We start from the raw sequence: 18,085 nt of genomic DNA, 5'->3' as shown, positions 1-18,085 counted from the left end.
TTTATTCAATAAATAATATATTAATTTAAAATCCTTTGAGACATAATTAACGTTTTAAATTTCAGTAAAATTCTTTCAATGCAATTTGTTTATGTAAAAGAACATTTTAAGTAATAGATTGAATGCACAAGAACAAAAAAGAAATAAGCAATTTTTATTTAAATTGTTTTGTTATTTTGTTGCAAAAAGCAAAAAACTATTTGTTAATTAATTAAATAAACGTCATAATAAAAGAGTTGATTCAATAAGCGACCACAAACGAGCAGCAGCGCCGGAGGAATGATATTTCTCTGACATTGAGCGAAGATGTCCCTTCTTCTATTACAATACAATTCTATTACAATTACAAAATGCACTGTATCTCTGCGGACATTACACGATGCTGCCACTTTCCGTGTAGTGATACGCTTGTAATTCTTTCTAACACTCGACGGCTACATCGTTGTATCAATGTGTTAGATTACGAGGTGGTGAAACAAGACCTAACACCGTACTAAAGTCCTAGATATCTCGTCATTCTTGAGGACAGCTCGTTGCCGTTCTGCCGCTGATATGGAGAATTTATCGTCCGGATATCAGCGACGTGGCTTGCCGAGGACATACAAGCCCGTATATAAGATCATGGTTAGAAGCTTACGGGTATGATTGGCCAAGTCTATGGAGATACTAGCCCAACGGTCGTAATGCCTCCTGCAGGATGGCACCATCCCATAAACGTCATGCGCACATACGCAACAGACCGACGACACCGATTTTGGGCCGCACGAATCAAGAGACGCTCCGCTTGTTTGCATTGTATTGCAACCCTACGGTCGGTTCGTCCCGAGATTGAGCGCGGCGGATTAGAATTGTACGGGAAATCGTCCTGATTAACGTTCCTTGGGCGCCGTCGATGTGTACGCAAGCTGTATAGGTAAATCCGCTCGATGACGAGCACCAATATACCCGGATGATGCACGCACCTGCATCTAAGCGACGATAGGAGAGAACATAACGCTGAGGCGGATTCAGCTGTCACTAGATTCGTGGATTTGACGGTGCAGAGGTGACATTACGGGGGCACGACCACGGTACATTTACGCGTAATTTAGCCGCGCGGGTCACTTCGAGAGAGGAGAGCGGAGTTATGAGGACTGCTAACAGAAGCTTCGATACATATAGCCGCTCGCTAGGCACGCCGCTTACACATGTTCCCGTTCAAATGGAAAATTATATATTCTGAGGTATTGTTATTTGATATAATATCTCGATTAATAATAACAAAATACGTTAAATATGTATAAAATAATTGTTATTGCAATATAGCTTTGATTTATCTAGTTAAATAAATAAATAAGCATAGATAAACACGTACATAGCAATTTATATGATTCAAATGGAGAATGATGCAATTACATTCTAGTAAGCAATGTTAGCAGACAGCTAATATTTGACTGATCACCTCCCGTAATTGCTAACATTTGACTATCTGGAACTTTATTTTCAAAAATATAACTGCAGCAATCAGTTTTGAGGACTAAAGATATTTTGCATACCTGACTCTTCTAGCTGCACGGTTTTAGAACATTGCAAAAATAAACAAGAAAAACAAGAGAGAGAGAGAGAGAGAGAGAGTAATTTCTCAAGAAAATCTGTATACAGTCCGGAAATTACTTCTCGCTAAAAAAAACTAGAAGCATTGCAGAAAAAGGTAAGATACTGTAAGTGAGAGGAACTTAATGAAGCATAGACCAAATTTTCCTTGAAGCAAAACCAAAGAACTCATATATCTCTTGAGTCAAGTAAAGTATCGATTCCTTAGGATGCAAATATTTTACGTCTAACTTGTCCCAACTTTCGGAATTAAGACGACCGAATCAGACAATTAATTCTTATACGAAATTTTCATGAAGTCCTCTCTTCCAAATCAAACTTATAGAGAAGAATACATTGAAATTTGAAAAAATAAAAGATGATAACAAATACTAAATATTCACTCATAGTGAATTCCTACGAAAGTCCAATGTTTGACGATTCAGCTAGCTGCAAGATGTTCGCGAAATTGGAAGTCGTCCCAATGTGAGAAAAATCTTCTTTTCCTTATGTTTTTTTATTTCGTCTTGATCAGAAGAAATGTTGTCATGATAAGTACATGCCAAATACAAGCGAACTCGGTTCATATAAAAAGAGAATCAGAATGTTACAAAAGAACTTCATCTAGGAGCCAGCACGCGATCCAATCTCAAGCGGAGAGAAAAATCTCGAAGGCGAAATCTTGATTTTGTTGAAATGCAATAATGATGCGCCGAGAGTGCTTTTACTTACATGCATTTCTAACATTACTAAAAAGATTACCAATTATATTTTATTATTTAATGTAAATTAATCAAAACAAGCATATCTATTAAATAATTACTTAAAAACTCATAATTTATCTCTGAATTTTTTATTTTTGCGCAATCTTTTTAGAAATGTGTCGCATTGCGTTTTCTCGTGTAAAATTATATATATACATATATAATCTAACAATAAGCTAATTTCTGACCCAACTTTATATCGCGCTCGAGAATTATCTGCAAGCGCAGAAAGAAAACTTTATGTCTAACCGCGCAAAAAGTTCTGCTCTTCTCTAATTACTCGCCGGAAAGACAATCAGAAAACCTCTTTATAAGATAATTTCCTTTTAATCGGTGTACGTAATTTTTCTAAATAACATTATGTTGTTTTTTGCAGTCGGGCGTGAATGTATTATTTCGCTGCGACGTCTATCGAGTTGGTAGACGAAAATTTTCTCAGATACCGACCTCTCCGACTGAGTGAGTAGGTTGGACCAGCCTCTAAAGAATAGCCGGCATAAATGTAGTAGAGGAGTGGCGCTTCGCTCTCGACTGTACCACGACTGGCGGTATGTTTTTCCCTGCTTTTCCCTTCCTACGTACTCATGCTTACGTACATGTGTTGGTGCGTGCGGGACAGGTAGTTCAGTGGTGGAAAAGCACGGTGACAGATGCGAGACATTTAGCAACGGTCCTGCTGGCGCGCACCAGCCTGTCTGACGCTTAATCAACCTAAGGTGCCGGAACATATTACGAGTAGAAAGCTACAGAGCTTTTATTACGTGCAAATCCTCGAACTTAGAGCGCGTGTAATAGTCCGTGATAACTAAGAAATGACCTCGCATGAGAGACGGTCAGGCGAACATATTAGGCCATTTTGAGTTGATTATGAACAAGATAAAAAGAAAAGATAAAACTGAAAAATTTGTTCGGTATATTGTTACAGCTTTACACATAACAAAAAGTCTGTATAAATTATAATTCATAGCGAGAGCCATATAAAGATATTTAATTTTTTGAAAATAATACTAGGAGAATGGATTACCATATTTTTATTGTTATGTTAAATAATATGAATGGCAATAATCATACCTTTTTTTACGTTGTTACGTTATAAGATATTATTTTCAACTTGCAAAGGAATAGATTATAGTTAATTATAACAGAAAGTATATTATTTGTGTAACAGAATTACAATTTTTAACATGCAATTAACTTAGTCGAGTTATACGTTACAACCAATTCTCGAGATAATCTCTTCCCTAGAGAATCACTCGCGGATACATCTGCGCGAGCGCTCAGGAAATTCTCGTATTCCAGCACAGGTCTCGGGCTACATGTTTCACAATGTAAAATATAGCAATGTGCTATTATGCGTCCAGGAAGTTCAAAAAGAGTGAAGTTACATTTCGCTCTCCGGGATTTTAATATATAAAGCGATAATAATTTTTGGATTTAAATATGATATCGAAAGTGTAAATGGAAAATATAGTGAAGTGAAATTAGATATTGATCTTTAAAGAAGACAGCGCGACGTGCATACTAAACTCACAGCGTTCTACGGGAAAATGTACTGAAATAACTTTTGGAATCATGCTCGCGCGTAATGACACAATCATAAAGAAAAGCCGAGACGGCAACGTCAAAAGGGACACACGGAAATCACAAAAGTACTCGTTACAGTTATTCGGAAGGTATCAGACATTCCGGACCTTGCACCCGGGGTTTTCGAGATGCTCTTTTCATCAACGGAGACGCCCCTTAGGAACAAATTTGCACGACATTTCGTTCCGAGTTTTAACCTCGTTTCGCTGAATTCTCCATCTGTCGCGAATTCGCCCTCTCCCCTCTTCCTCCCCTTATATAACGATAACGAACGAAATGCGCAAACTGAATGTGCTTGTACTGCGTCAAATTAAGATATTTATTGCAACCAGAGAATGACAGTAGTTTGAAGAGAGCGCGAACTGACGAACCAAACAAATAGAGTTGTAATTACTCACACGACATTTCTGTACACATCAAATCAAAATCCGTTTGTAATAAAATGCAAGGTATAGATAATTAGAATGACAAATTAATTTAATATAAATTATATTTTACTACTTATGTTATATTTTCTTTGTTGTTATTCCGTATAAGTTAAAAAAGAACGTGTTTATTTTGATATTACATGAGAGAATGAAATGGGAAAAAATTGCTTGTTTCTTGTGTTTGCAAATGTTTTAGACATAAATTGTTTTGAATAATTGCTTTAAATATGAAAAATGTATTACGTTATTATGCAGTTTAAATGACTCATTAAAAGTTGACTTCTCAGTAAGTACAGATATTTCATTATTAATAGAGCTTTTAAAAATAAATATTTCCTGCTTGAATGTACAGAATAAAAATATGCGGGCAGAAATTTCAGCACATCGTTAAAGTTACCAGTAATTGCAAAAGTAAATAAATAATGTATATACCGAATGCGGCGCGTTAGTTTATCAGATTTATCATACATTTCTTATAATCCATTTCGTCCGTCTAAATAGAAACTTTCCAGTGGATGTCCCATCGCACCAGCACGCTAAATCTACGACAAAAGGTGAGAGTCTCAACTCCAAGGGTTGGATTGGCGGTGGCGAGAAAGAGAGAGGAGCGGGCGCGAGATAGACGGTATTCGAGTTAGTTGGAAGCTCCACAGAAATGAATTGAATAATTTAGCGAGTCAGGATGAAGGGATAAAGCGAGTAAGCTCGAACGTGTCCTCTGGAAAGCCTCCGAAAATTCCAGGGATGAGGTAGCCCCGGAAGCATTCCAACTCGTCCCACGTCTTTCCGCGAACACTCCAAGCATTTTCGTCACACGTGCTACATTCGGGAGGCTCATCGTCGGGAAATAATTTGCGAACCAGCGTTACAGGAATGGCATCGCGAAAAAAAAGTTTCTCCCACATGAATCGCGGGAAGCGCCAAACCCCTTCTACATCTATTTCACCACGCATCCAATTTTCAGAATTTCCTAAATTTCGCATATTTAAATTTGCCCAATTTTCTGTCAATTCCTGTCAGATTTTTTGAAAAATTTTGACACGAAGTATCTTTCATTTAGCGATAATTCACTATAATGCAAATAAATCTTTCACGATTTACGAAAAAGTAATAAAGAGATACAAAATTTTATCGGAATTAATTTTGCACAAGAAGAATTTAATATTAATATTTCTTCCGTCAAAGTTACACGATTAAATCGTCCAGATAAATCGCCCTAATGAGAATCCACTAAGAATCGTTTATGATCCTCAATGCAAAATCTTCATAGCTGCGCTGGACATTTCGACAATAGCCGAGTCGACTTACCACGAGGTACGGATGCGTCTGAATTATGTATTTCGTTATCCTGGAACCACAAGCACCACCGCGGTAACAATTTGTCAGCGAGAGATCCTGAAACCCCCGCATTCACTTATATAAGTGCATACGTATTCGCACATATACAAATGCATATATTATATACAAGAGGTGGTAGAGTGCAGTTAGACTTTCGTCCTCGAAACTTCGAAGCAAGCACGAATCGTGGTAATAGTTTCGCCGAGCATAATTATGCTTCCTTTCCGGGACTAATGTGCAGATAAAGCGGTCGCAGGATCCGCAAGCTGAAGCTACAATCTTACGTATAGCGTACTAGAAAAACTATTTTTAATAAAATTTTCGCTTGTTGTGAATATAAATAACATGAATAATGTTGAAACATAAATCAATAATAAAAATAAAAAACTGAGCGGACGATGATGTAATTAAAAGAACGGAAAAACGATGTAAAAATATTTGACAAGTAGTCGCGAAGAAACAAGCTGATCGTGTTTATAGCGAAACAATTCCTCGCGTGTCGAATGCAGTTATATGACGGCACGATAGAAGACTGAAATTTTTATGGTCGATCTCAGAAACCAATGGGATTGCATGCTAAAGTATATTTAACTTTCAATTTACAACGTAAATAGAGTTTTCAGATACATTTCATGATAGACTTGATTTCCTCACCGAGATTGTTGTTATCTAGTTACACGAAAGCAAACCGCGTTTCGGAATGTTTCTATCAAGATTGCATAATAGTTTTTAAATTTTGTTACATAAAAATTTTAGTGTAAATTTCTTTTTATTTTAATATTTATTTTTTATTACTTTTATGATTCTATTATTTTATATAAAATTATATAAAAGAGATTTATAAAAAGATTTATATAAAATTATATAAAAGAGATTTATAAAATTGTAGTTTTATGTATTATTCAATATTTCATTTTGTTAGTATTACGGTATTAATAAAAATAAACCACTTTACAGATGATTGGAATTAGTTGTAAAACTTACGCATCGTTATTGCCTGTGAAACATTCCAATTACTATTAATACTAATTAGCTGAAGTTCTAACTAGCTGAGATTATTTAAAATCATTAAGGAATAAATGACGTCAAAAGGGAAGAGTAAGAATGAGTCAAAATGGTTAGAACGTCGTGAAGCGGTAAAGAAACAGACGGCATTGCAACACGCAAAGCTGAGCACTAGTGGCTCAAAAATTGGCGTCGAAGTCGATAGTAGACGATAAAACTTTAGCTCCAGGCAAGCACCGACGGAACTTCGCGCCATTAGATACTCTTGCAGTTCGAACAATAGATAGGAAGGGTCCCCCCATGCACCAACTACTCTTTTCCTTTTCTCCGCACCCCAACCACCGCTGCCTTTCGTCTTATGAAGTACTTTGTCCCTTGTGAACGCCGATAGCATTGGCCGCGCCCCCTTTATTTATTTTCACCTTCCACGCCTTCGTCTTCTCTTCGTCTTTTATTTTTCTTCATCCTCTTCTTCGTCTACATTTTGCACACTTTTCTCCTATTTTTCAGAACATCCGCAATCACCATACGGTGCTCAATATCTGCCGCGATAAAACGAATTTATTCGCGTACGTATTCTGTATTACTTCTACAAAACTTGAAATAAATTTGCTTTTCTAATTTGATATATCTCTTATTTATTTTCAATTATCATTTATCTCACAATCTTCTTTTCATATAATATTATAATTATTTTTGGTGGTGAGCGTATGCAATTTCTACATAAAACTCAACAATATGTCAGTCTAAAATGTATATGAACGAATTCATAAACAAATATCATCCAATTTGCAAATTCATATATCTCTCGTCCGCATATTGCGCGGTTCATTTTACATGGCACACACCGTCGTCGCCTAGAACATTAATAAATGTCTGTCGTTTTGTATACATGCAGCCTTCTACCGCGCTTTAACCCCGCGCCCTTTATTCTCTTCGACTTCCTCCGACGCTTCACGGTTGCATCTTTCTTTCTCTATCCTTGCCGCTCCTTTTCTTCACTACCATCAGTTATACAGCCTTCCGCCATCGAGGTAAGTCACGTCTCTATTTTGTATTCCATCAAGCTCGCATCCATTCCGGCGCCAAACAATGAGAAGTGCCCGCGCGCCCTCCGCGTACTCTCCGAACCGTCCTTCTCTTTTGGGCTCTTCTACACCCTGATGCGTCTCCGCAGACCTGCTACACGAAGATCTCTACGAGTTCCTGCGCGGATCATAGAAGGGCGCGTAGTCGAAAAGCTCACCACTATCTTATATACCAGCTTTTTTTCCTTTTTCATACACCTACAACCTTCATTCTGTTGCCTTCTCATGTGGCGTCATGCAAGAAAATGGGTGTTTCGTGCTAGTACCAAAACGAGGCGACCTTTTATGCTTCGACTCATCTCGATTTCAAATGCAAATGCACACTGCGACGAAAGACGCGACTAAAGGATTGGAAGGAACGTACACCGCGACGTGTAGACTTTGCTGCACCACGTTTCGCTACTTCGCATCCAATCTACCCTTCAGGCTGTTCGAAGCCCGAGGAATATTCCACGTTATCGCGAAATTTGATTCTCTGCTCTAGACGCATCGCGTTTGCGTATGCCACGAGGCTTGATAAGGGAAACTTTCATTAACCTTTCAAACATGTTTACATAGATAACTGTACAGAATATATTATGTAGTCAATATTTTCAAGAAAATAAGATGTTATAGAATCCAATTACAAACTCGCAAAATAGTTCGGACGAATATAGCAGAAAAGAATGCGAAAAGGTGCGCTGAGTAAAATTTAAAAAAAAGAAAGAGGAGGAATATTGCAGAATATATATTCAATATATATATATATACGGAAAGTAGCGATCAATACTTTTTACACTCTCCTCAAATAATATTATTCCTACGGGCATGCACGCATTGCCATTACGAGCAAAATAAAGCGAGCTCGACTTGAAATCGTTCCGAGATAAATCATGCCACTGTTAGCATCTCACGAGATTTTATAGTTTCTCCACTGCATCCATACCGTAACCTCCATTCGCCCGCAGCATCCAACTTTTAACTGCCCCGACAAACTTCCCTCCCTAGTTAATCCTCGCGATAACACCGCGAAATCGTTACCGGCACTTTCAACTTTTAGATACTAATAACCCCCATCCCATCCACGGAACGTCATCATCGAGAGCTGCGCCTTTGCCTTTGAGCCCGGAAATCCCGAGACAATTTTTAGCATAACAATTATTTTATCTAGAATATACATATCTAAGAACCGAGTTGGCACAAATCCATATTCGCGAAAAAGAAAATATTTTTTAAAAGCATAGTAAAGAGAGAACAGGAACAATGAGTGAAGAAACCGTAACTTTGCAGCCGTGAGGGAACGCACCAAATCGCATTTATCGTGGCAATAAAAATTCCTCCATTTTTACCGTCGTCAGTCGCTCTTCCTGATGGCGGGCAAGCTATGCGATTCGCGATCCTCGTTTTTCCACTCTCTTTCTCTCTTTCTCTGCGTTCTTTCCCCTCACCCGTTTTCCTCCACGGGGTATCGCTATCAACCCCTGCTACTGCGAAAACCCGGTAACCGCCGGTATGCAACGGTAAATGTATGCTGTATGTAAATGTTATCCGAGGCCAACGGTAATCTGGAATTTGCTTCGCAGACGTGTACATTTCGTGGCGGGTTCGAGGGTAGCCGCGATGTCGACGATGGAGGTCTACGAAGGGCAATCGACGGGCATGAACAGAAATCGAAATGGAGATGGATGGCGGGCGTGACAGAAATGGCAAACCTACTAGCTATACTGTCGGCGAAATTAATCACAAGCTAAGAATCAATCTTCCCGGGTTGACTTTCAATGTTAAAGCAACCGTACGATATAAAGAATAAACTTTACAGATTCCTCAAGATCTATTTTTACCGTGACAGTGTGGTGATATAAAACGACAGACATTTGTGATAGATTTTTTGTTCAATGCATTTGCAACAAAATTTTGAAATATATAAAATATTAAGTACACTAAAGAATAATCTGTAAATAATTTTATTATAAAATAAACCATTAAGTGACTTTCTAAATTTTCGCAATAATTACCTCAATAATTTGGCTATCATAAACGTGATGTTCTCCAATGAAACGTTTTACGACAATGAGGTCACGAACAGCATATGGATGGACTTATCGACCTATGGGAACCGAAAAAGTTAACAATACACCGCGCTTTCTGGATGCGCCAAGCATAGAAAGAAATTTCTCTCGCATGACTGCTTCAACAAAGAGTAAGAAACGACAGGAACAGGAGAAGAGTTGAGAATCGCTGGAACGTGGAATCGGAAAAATTGTGCCGAGTACGCAAAGAGGAAGACTTCTTTGACTTTACCTCGCTTTTCAGCTCGAGGTTAGCAGGCCCTTGATTGTCCGCGAGTGCTCTTCAAATTTACTAGGCTATATTCAAAAATAGACTCCAGTTGGAGCCAATTTGACGCCCTAAAAAATCGCTGCTCTCATTTCACGAGTTAGTTGTATACCTGAAATAAGTTTTAAGCATCTTGCTTTTATGCTTATTTCTTTTTTTTTAAGCTGACATTCTACACAAAATAATTATTTTAATGAAAGCGGTTCAAATAAAAGTGTATTAGACAATAAGAAACTGTTAAGAACAATATTACTCGCAAGCAAATCACTAACAGAATACTTGACAAATTTCAATCAATCAATTATCATCAGACTCGCTATTTACTGGGCACACAAGGACGGGCGGCAGCTCTAATCGCCATTGAAAAGTACATTAGCGCGTAACGAGAGACACCGTACGCGTGAATGCAATTTCGATGCTGCTGCAATGCGACTAACGCAAAATCGCGCGCGTATATCGCCCTGCTTTAGAACGCCCGCTAAAATTGCGGTCAGACCGTAATAAAGTTACGAGAATCTATGGTACGGCGTAATTGAAAAGTTTTCTATCTAGACGTAAACAGAGCTACAAAACATTTTGTTCAAACAACTGCAAGCATTTTCGTCCACTGTAACTCACGACTTTCATTATTCTTCGCGCGCGACATAAAACAGGGTTCTCTAAAATGAGAAAACTACAACGATATTGTTCTTTATTAATGAAAGCTGACGTTTCCGGTGATTTATAGCAAATATTATCAATCAAACTTATTTTACTCATAAATTAACATCGTGAATTATAATGAGGGAAATTTCATTCTACGGCCAGATTAAATCAAATTTCATCTGTTGCACGACATATTCGTGGAATTTACATTATAGATCGCGCGCATGAGAAGATGGTGCGATTCGACTAAACCGTCATCCATTACAAACTTCTAATGAGCCACCATTCTAGTGATACGACTGTCAATATTGGATGATATTTCCACCATATGCATACGCGCGCGATATGACAGATACTATACGTTTGCGTATATACTGGCAGTAAAGAGAAGTCTGAAAATGGTTATCCCCCCCGGCGTTTTTGAAATGCTTACCGATCCCCGTTCGGTACCATTATCCGTTTTAAAATTGAGATATGTGATCACATCCATTTTTTTTTTTTATCGATAAACGACACTGCCATTTCAAATGTTTGTCTTTTATGTATAGTGATGCTTAATAATATAACATAATGCAATATAATTTTAATTCTCAAAAAACCTTACACGGTTAACGATTATTAATTATATTTATTCCAACAATGCACTAATTGTATTTTAATCTTGTTCTATCCTATCCATATTTGTCGATAATTTGACTTGAAATAAAACAAATTGACGTCAGAGCCAATAAATAGTTTGTCGTAAACATATTTACATATCAAATGGGTTAAATAGATGCAGATAACAGTATTGAGGAAGGATCGATAAGCGTTCCACGGAGAACACCGGGATTGTCGTTCTCACGCTTCTCTCCGCCAGCAGTAACAAACTTAAAGCAAACGTATGATAACACGCACGAATGTGTATGCAACCACGCACTGCATCGTTACTGCGTGAGTGTATCTAACCCAGTTGTCGATCCGCACAGTTTGTTTTGTATTCGTTCGGTAGTATTGCGTATGGCGTTGCTTCGAAATACATCCGGCATACAAATAAAGTTTCCGACTCTCCTCAATCCGTCTCGACAATCCGTCGTCATTCGAAGTCAAACACGAGCAGCGGCTTTAATAATATTCCTCGAGGACGAGCCGCGCGGCTTTGCGGCGCGAATAAATAAATAAAAGTTTTCAGAAAGCCGAGAGAGAGAGAGAGAGAGAGAGAGAGAGAGAGAGAGAAAGAGAGAGAGAAAGAGAGTTTGAGTAGATACGAGACAACGCTATCGCGGAGAAGCTTGCAGAAATTGAGAGAAGATTCTGCGACGCATCTAAAGGCGCATCTCACTGCGGTCTTTTGCGAGAAATCTCTATGCCCTCGACAACGTTGCGGTAAGAAATTTATTTTTGCGCAATCCCGAGATATATATTCTGCCGGGAAGAGGATTATCTGATCTTAGGCGGATATCCCGCGCACATTGAGATCCAGAATTTAATGACGGAAATCAATATTATGTCGGTATTTAATAATAACGCTATATAAAAATTTTGCATTTAGAAAACGATTCGATGTATAAAAGAATGTAATTATACATCAATACAAAACTTGTAACATACGAAAATAACAGTTAATTGAAATTACGTTGAAATGCACGCCGCCAACAAATATTTATTTTGCATCTACAAATAGCATGAGAATGAAACATTGCGAACAATGCATCACTAACGCAATCTAAAAACTCAATTTTCTTTTAATAACATTTTGAATTTAAAAAAAAGCCACCTTGCTTGCCAAGCTAAAGAACTACATTAGATATTCGATTTCATTCCTTACAATTCGAAAGCATACTCAATTTTCCCGACGCGACGCGCCTCGAATATGAAGTGTCCTCGTTCTGCTGCTTTACGAGTAGAATAAGCATATATGTAGAACCATATATATTCTGTGGAATCATATTTAATAAAAAAATGTATTTTGCTAATATATTTTATCAATAATATAATTTAATCAATACGTAGTTTCTACAATAGCTAATTATTCATAAAATTTTGCAAATTTCTTGTTTATTAAACATTTTTCAAAAAATAATCCTTAACAATATTTAAAATATTTTACATATAATATCATTATTTCAAAAGTCTCATTAACATATATCTCTAATTGAGGCAATTAAAGTTATTAGATTAGTAATCCTACTAGTGCACACAATAATGATATGAAAAGGGATCAAACATAGCAATAATAGATTTTGTTATAACAGTCATAATTGAATTCGAGCGAATTTTTTCTTTTAAAGATAGACTTGTTAATCACTTATCAAAGAGAAAGTAAATGCAAAAACGGAAGTAAAGTAAAAAACCTGCTTGCTAAAGTAAATAAAAGAGAAAAAATGGAAAGGCAAAATATGATAGAACAGAATAATGAGAGGTAGATTATTTTTAAAATTTAACTTTATAAAGGTATATTATTATATATATTTATTATTATATATAATTGTTATAATTAAAATAAAAAATCATAAAACGAAAAAAAATACTAAAGAAAATAATTAAAATTTGTATTTACATATAAATAAAATTCAAGTATAAAATTTATCTTGAAAGATACAATTATATGAACATACATCAATGCAAGAATGCTTTAATAAAGCACAATTTTTATAAATATACTGCGAACAAACGACTGCAGTTTACAAACACTGAAAACGATAAGAGAAAGAAAATGTTCTCTTTCACCACATGATAGCACGATTCCAAAACTTAACTCCTACTAAAGTTAAGAAGCAGTAATGAATCACTTCAAGAAACTACCAAGGTCCTGATCCGCGGAACTAAATCTTCGTTACGAGAGTTTTCGAGTCGCAAGATCCCAATAACCGACAGCGCAAAAGAGGAGCGGAAGGAAACGGGAGAGCGAACAAATGAATGTGAACGCCGTCTTTCGGGCGAAGAATCATTTGACGAGCGAACAAATACACTCCTCTGTCTCCAGCGCAGCACTCGCCAACAGAAAGTTTAAAAAAATTACGCGTTTGCACTTTTTTAATTAAATTTGCCGCCGGCCAGCTTTCCCAGCGAACGCACGGAAGCCGCCGTCGTGGCCACGCGGTGGACTTGAGAATTCCCAGGAATTTAATTGAAGTCTCCGCATCCTGAGCAACCTTTTTCGGAAGAAAAAAAGAGCACCGCCAGTGCAAATTCGCAGAGCATAAGGTGAAGCAAAAGCGCGACCAGCCGTGAATAAAAAATTTGCCAAAAGCCAGAAGAGATTTAGTAATAATTTAAACGTGTACAGTGCACGAAGAACACTGCAAGAGTGGAGAATAACATAAAAATGTAGAGTAATGAATTTTTTTACAGTTTGTCGCTTATTATTATTGACAGCTTCAAGTCAGACACTTTAATCTTTCGTGTTTGAAAAACACAACTTATTAGATGCGCGCTCAAAAACAAATAAGCTGATATCGCTAGAAATGCCGTAAAATGTTTCGGTCACAGATTCCTTGAAAGATACTAAAGAGCTTCAGACACATGTGGAGACGAACTGTGAAATCTTTAGGTGAATGTTCCGACGGTTCCCTCGAAGATAGACGAAAAGGAGGATGAGAGGGAAAAGTGATGCCTCGCCATGGAATAGCGATGAAAGTCGGGAAGTTAAGCGCCTTATGGGATTCTACGAGTTCGAGGTGTTTCGTGAGAAAAGTGCCTTCTATGCCGACGTGCCTCGTGTGCGGAGATGCACGAAAATGCGCCATTGATTTTTATCCGCGAAAAGTAGGCTTCCGTGAACGGCTACGAAAGTGGGATGAGAGGTGGAGGAATATCGCGATAGGTAAGCAGGTGCACACTCTGACGCGAGGATGGCGAAAATAAGGGCACAATAAAGAAAACCCGTTCGGAATTTCTTCCGGCTTGTCGTTCAACGACGACGAACACTCCCGCCATAAATTGAATAATTTACACGTGTCATATAATAAAAATTATGTTTGGAAAATCAATATTCCACGTACCTCGTATTTTGTACGATATTTGTCGTATAAATCAATACGATATCGATAGTAAGAATATAAACGAGTCTCTGAACATTCTACATATTCTAAATTGAGTTTCTTTCTGTAAGAGATACAAATAAACGACACAATAGATAATTTTGTTTATCGCGAAATTATTATAACTTTACGGTATTTTTCTATACATTTTTTGTCGATAATATCTGATGTACGATCAAGCGAAATCACATGCGTGGATTTTTTTTTTTTTTTTTTTCATTCATATTGACCATATTCGAAAGTTACGGTCACAAGCTACTCTGCAAACAACAGTTTTACGAAATATTCTGCATGGTTAAACATGAAAATACGTATACGTGTGTCGGACACCGCTCGCCCGAAAAAAAGTCGTTTAAAATATAAATAGATATACATGTCGACGCGATACACGGTCACCGATCGAATTAACCTGTGCTTTCACGCGACTTATTTTTTTTCCTAACATGCTTTTTTTCCATTTGCTCGGCCCCTTTGTTTTGGCCTCCTGGTTTTACGAGACTCTTATTCCGCGCGAACAGCTCGCTCGGAACAACGTGATCGGAATACTCATTGGTAATTCAGATCGGTCGTGGCGCGGACGTGTTCCTAAAGGTAAGACAGTGGAATAAAGATAGCAGACCTTCAGAAGTCCTACAAAGGCTGACTCCAAGAGTCATTCCTATGTCAGAACTAGTGAAACAACTCTAGATATGGGTCGACCGTCTGACCGGATTGAACCGGAGTAAAATATCACTTCAATATTTAAACTCTTGCGTGCAAAATTGTTTCGTAACTATATTATATGCAGATAGATATTACTCTCCAAACTTTATTACCATTATTAAAACAAAAAGTAAATTTCCTCGGCAATATATATGCTTTTTTTTAGTAATAATTCAAATACTGCTTTTCATCTTGTTTTTCTGAACAATCGTCCCGCCCATTTTTGTTTTGCACAACCTAATATTTCTCTCGCATGCAACGCGCACATTGGATAGGAATTTCGGCACAAAAGTCCGACGAAAAATTGCAAAATAAGCATGACTCGCAACGATTGAAATGTTCACGATGGCGATCCGATGATAAAAGGAAACGTCACGCGATAAACTCGGATATGGCACCTATATTTCTCTTCTCCTTTTGGGATCAATCCATAGCTTTAGGACGCGGAAATTCGGAAGGTCTGGTATTTTATATTAAAAGTCTCTGTTCAACATCACCCTCGCGTTTCTTATGCTATCGCGGTATTTTTCCTCAAATGTGGTTACGTGCGTGAGAGACGCGGAATTGTGTAACCGAAAACTTCTGAAATCTGGCTGATTCACTTTCCGGGTCTCCCTAAGTTCGAGGCACGGCGGAAATGGACTATATAGTTACGAGAAATATGTGTGCCGCACGTGCGCACGTCATTGATATTTATGAGGTCTCATAATTGTTTCTAAAATATCTGTCATCTTAGTCGACACTCGATCGCGCGTCTCTCGCATTCCCCACACGGTAATAAACGAAATTTATACGAACTATCTATATATATCATTTACGCGTAGCTAAAATCCAGACGCAGCTTGGATTACATTTCCATTTGCGAGCAAATTAAGATTTACGAACAAAATTCTAGCAGATGGGTTCCCCATATTCGTATCGTAATTGCTTTGCGCAGGAAATACTGCAGCTTCAAAAGCTTATTCCGCATGAGGGATAGATCCTTCAATTGCTATAAAATTCACTAAAAATCTCAATTATTCGTACGCTTGTACAAAGAACGGACAAATTATCGCATATTTTCTTCGTATAATTAAATTCTGAATTTTTCACATCTTTTTGATGAAATTGAAGTTTCAGTAATTATATACAATTGCAATTATTCTCAAATAATTACTGGAAAAATATAATTGTAAAATCTCAAGTACTACCTACACGAAGTATTTCGCGACGAGTGCTTCGAAAATCATATTATTTCAATAAAGCTTCAATATAGAAATCAAAATGATAATCGGGGTTAAGCTCTAGGCACGGCGGAAATGGACTATATTCGGAAAGCTCAAATCTGAACAGCAAAGCACTTCGTGGCGCGGTGCTTGCCGACGCCATTCTCTGTCGTATGGAACGGTGAGGAAATTCAAAAGCGCATGTTTGTCGTCCACTCGGCGAACCCTTCTGGAAATTGGCCCGGTGTCACCGGAGAATTTCAGTACCCTCTCTTGTGGTCCTGTCCACGCAGGGTGCAAGAGAATCCAGTAAAATTAAATCAAGGGGCTTTCGTCCTCTTCGCCCGTCGGAAAGCCGCGAGACAGCTATTACTACGTACTCTGTATGTATTTCGTGTAACATCGTCGAGCAATAGCTCGCACTTAAATGTTATCGATATCCTAAAGAACGCGTACATATTCCGTCTATTTCCATAAACGTGGCACATTTTCAAAATCTACTTTTTTACTTTGATTAACTCCTACATTTTATTTGTTGTGCTTGTATAAAAATAATTGAAATATACATATAGTAAATTTTTCGCGTGTAAATATTAATATTTTTAATCAAATATCCGGAAAAATATATGACTTTCTACAATAAATATTACTCAAAAATTTTATAAATTTCTCTGCATTGTTGATATCTGCGCAGCTTAACATGGTGTTGTAAATTTTCTGAATCTAGGCCTCTTTAACATCGCCCTCTTTTCAGGAAATGGTGGAATGGGTACCGTAAGGTATATATCCGTTGGATAGCTTCCAGTACGCGGCTGCAGCAGCTTTGGGGTCGAAATATCGCGACGGTTGTGGGGTTGGTATTACTGATATTAGCGTCACCGGTAACTCTTTCGAAATAGTCTTGGCACATACCAACCTCGTGTTAACTTCTTCCTTTTCTCGAATCACGCTTCAAATTACGACGCTCACTCTCGCGCATTCTCTGACGCTTACTACTGTGGCAATTGGTTTAATAAATAACAGCTGGATTTTACAGTAGAACAACGAATACATATTCTAATTCATTGTAACATTTTCACTATACAGTATAAGCCATTCCAAAAGTTCGGTTAATACAAACTTCATATTAACTTTGTACGAACTTTACGTTTTGGCTTATACTGTATAGTGAAAATATTTTTTATCGAGTTATTGTTCGCGCGCGCGCGCGATGATGTTACACGTACATACAGAATAGTAAACGGCAAACACCCATTTGGCACGACCGTGCACGTGGCTTGACGAGATTTTATAATATTTCAAACATAGAATATATGAAATATTCTAAAACAATTTCAAACGATTTGAATGGTAAACAAAATAACTGTAACCTGAATCTTCTTCGAAAACACGCGAGGAATGAAGTTTTCCGCACTG

The 18,085-nt window shown here is 37.6% G+C and overlaps 1 protein-coding gene across 7 annotated transcripts in view; it reads right to left on the bottom strand.

Moving 5' to 3' along the window:
* LOC105676519 (TWiK family of potassium channels protein 7) overlaps positions 1–18,085 on the bottom strand; it is a 246,918-nt gene that overhangs the window by 170,815 nt on the left and 58,018 nt on the right. The window lies entirely within an intron of this gene.

The sequence above is a fragment of the Linepithema humile genome, chromosome 3 (genome assembly GCF_040581485.1).
Source record: "Linepithema humile isolate Giens D197 chromosome 3, Lhum_UNIL_v1.0, whole genome shotgun sequence".
Lineage (NCBI taxonomy): Eukaryota > Metazoa > Arthropoda > Insecta > Hymenoptera > Formicidae > Linepithema > Linepithema humile.
The sequence above is the reverse complement of the archived record's forward strand: the minus strand, read 5'-3'. Positions and strand labels throughout refer to the sequence as shown.